The sequence below is a fragment of the Nansenia antarctica genome (genome assembly GCF_963989245.1).
Source record: "Nansenia antarctica genome assembly, chromosome: 18".
Classification (NCBI taxonomy): Eukaryota; Metazoa; Chordata; class Actinopteri; order Argentiniformes; family Microstomatidae; genus Nansenia; species Nansenia antarctica.
Window position 1 is genome coordinate 6,181,237 of NC_137691.1, and position 3,576 is coordinate 6,184,812.

Consider the following 3,576-nt stretch of genomic DNA (forward strand, 5'->3'; position numbering starts at 1 on the left):
ATATTACTCGATCACCTATTATAAGTCAATACTACAATTCTTAGTTTTCGGACTGTTCTAAGATGTGATCTGAAGGAGGGAGAAGGAGCTGGGATGTGTGAATTAGTAATATTAGGTTATCAATGTACGACATACACTTCCATTATATGCATATAGATAACACATAGTAGAGTGTCAATTTATGCAGACTTTAATACTGCTTTATGAAATAGTTATGCCGCGTGATATAGTAACAATTCCTTCATGTACCCCTTCGTAGTTGGTTTGGCCCAAGAGTCAAATCCGTAAGGTCTGCGTGACCATAGAAATAGAATGAGTAGAACAGAGTTCAGAGTATTAACCCTACCTTGCCTTTTCTGAGTCATGTTGAGTGGAGTGCATCAGGTGAAACACAAATAATAATACTAAAGCTACACACATATACGCACATTTGGTTTTATAATTGAATGTGCTAATTTATAAGATGGTGGACAATAGGGACTACAGATGGAAATTAGCTCATGAGCTAACTCTGGCGCATTTACATTGATGTGGAAACTGATTTGTTGATTAATGTGCACTGTCCCTGGTAAATAAATAAATAAATAACCTTACACTAAACATTAAAAAGACAAAATAAATCATAATTGCCTTCAGGAGACACAGGGTGGATCGCTCTCCCCTAACCATTAAAGGAGAGGAAGTGGAGAGGGTCCCCTGCATTAAGTTCTTGGGGACCCAAGGATCACTGAGGACCTCAAATGGACAGCCAACTCCACTGCTCTGTTAAAAAAGGCTCAACAGCGGCTCTATTTCGGACACCAAAAAACCCCAAAACAACTTGTCTGCTGAGCTGCTCAAGGCCTTTTATCACTGCTTAGATTTAGATGCTGGAGATTTTTAAATCCCTCCTTAAAACACACCTGTTTTCCCTAGCCTTCCCCACCACCTAGCTATCGGTCCCTGGCTTTTATTGTCTTATTGCTTTATTGTTTTTAGTCCTTTTATCTTCTCTTTTAATTGTACCATATCTTGTATTGCATTGTATTGTGTGCATTGTGCTTATTTATTTCCTGCATTTTATCTATTTTACAACTGTGAAGCACTTTGGTTCAGCATTGCTGTATGTAAACGTGCTATATAAATAAAGCTGACTTGACTTGACTTGACTGCTCTACCGAGAGCATTCTAACCTACTCCATCACAGCATGGTATGCAAACTGCACAGCAGCTGAAAGGAAACCCCTCCAGAGAGTCATCAACACTTCCCAGGAGATTACTGGACTTCCCCTGCCCACACTAGATGACATCTCCAGGGTGCGCTGCCTCCGCAGAGCGAGCAGCATCCTGAAGGATGAAACCCACCCCTCTCATCTCTCTCTTCTCTCTGTTACCATCTGGTAGGCCATACATACAGGGCCTTCAAAGCCTGCACCTCCAGGATGCAGAACAGCTTCTTCCCTAGAGCCATCCATCACCCAACTAAATAACACAATAATAACACCCCCCCCCTATTGCCACCACATCTGCTTCATCATAACACCCAGGACCTTAAGTGCCATACGGCTTTGGCTACCCCAATGTGCAATATTTTCCACTGATGTGCAATATTCCGCTGTGATGCTCTGATGGTCTTCAATGCTGCTTTTTATACTTCCTTTTAATTTGTTCTTATTGTGAAACATATGGGTGTGTATGTGGTACATGAATGTTGTGGTGTGTAGTGTATGCAGGTATAATTTTTTAGTTGATGCATAACAAATGTTGTTGTACTGTTTGTGCAATTTTTACACAGAATGTGGAAGTGGAGAAACAACGACAACGAACACCACAGTTTATTTTGTTCCAGTTTACTTTTTTATTTTGCGTCATATTTTTTTCTATGGCTGCCAGAAACAAACATCCTCACATAATTGCACATTTCCCTGTCCTATTTTGTTTTAGTGGTGTGTGTTCATGTGGCGTTGCTACTGTAGTCTTTCACTGTTCAATCACATTGGTGTTTCCACTCTCGTCTATAACTTTGAGAGGTCCACGAAGCCACCAGACACAGCACCTGAATGGATTCACCAAATCATACTCTCTTTCCAACTGTACTGATCAGTGTCCACTGTCTTTCAAAGCTACCTCAGACCATTTCTGAATTAACTAAAAACCCTGTGGCTTTGAAATGCTACTTCCCATTTCTCCCTTTATAAGGACAATTCTGTAAATTTAACTACAAAATATGTGGTTATGTAAGGATTTCGAGGAATTCCCCTTTAAATTAAGGCCTTAAGTGGTATATCAATAGATTTTGGTTCGCTGCAGGAGCTACTCAAGTCTGTGTCTACTTCTCTCATCATCAGCAAGGACCAGTTGTTATTAATAGCACCATTGTCACATTTTGTCCCAAGTTTCGTTCAAGTTTTTACATAGCACGAATATCCACAGGCTCTCTGCTTGACAATCAAACAAATAACCTGTCATTAAACGGTAAACAGTGAGCAACAATTGAGGAGTTTGCAGCTTTGCACTATTTTTCTTCTAATTCTTGCTTTTTAGTTCTCTTTTATTTGTTATCATTGTTACGTCTTAACGTGGAACAAGCTATTGGTAATTAACAATGTTTAGTTATCACTGTCATCCCTGTCATCCCTGTTGTTCCTGTCAGTCATCTCACTGCGCTCCTTCTCCTTCCTGGACTCCTTCACCACCTGTAGGACGAGACAGCTGTCAGTCAGATGACATCACTTCCTATGAACACAATTACACTGAATTGCAATAATATAAAAGTTGAAGAGGGACATTAAAGGGACATTTCTTTTTTTATCATTTCTTTTTTCTTTATTATTACAACATCGTCAAGTTATAGACAATAGAACAGTTTGCCGATTAGATTTTGATTGTCAGCTATCCCTCTCCCCCCATCCCTATCCCTATCTCCACCCCCCTCGACTCCACCACCACCCAACAGAATAATACCGGCATGTAACATTATGGACTATTTCTCAATATACTTACCTCTCCGTCACGAGTCTCAACTGTCTTAATCACCACAGGCTTCTTGCTAGGGGTTTCTGGAGCGTGATCGTAGTCTGTAAAAGAACAAAAAAAAGAATCAATTTGAGTAGCATTATTGACACTGTATGATCATTAATAATTATTGATCTCTAGCACATCATTATTGATATGTGGCTTTTATGGTTAGGATCGACAAGTGATTATACAGTAGAATGAGAGGCAACATGATGAGCTTACCCCTCTCACCGCCGCGCACATTGAAGATGGGAACAGTTATCCTGAGGAGGAGTCAACCATTAGGATGTTAGGTGAAAATAAACTTGGTCATAATGAAACACATGAAATACACAAGACACAACCCACCCAGTAGTACTGAGTAAGTTCACCCCAGAATAGCACTTGGTGACAGATGTTGTCAATCTCAATCATCAAGGAAGTCTGCAGAGACCCTGGGATGTCCCAGTGTCTCAGATTGGGCCCCCAATATTTATATATACGTGTTGATAATATATACGGCTTGGAACTGGACAACTAATAAACACTTTTAAAAAATCGAATTTAAATAACGATAACGTCACAACAATCTCTCGCCCC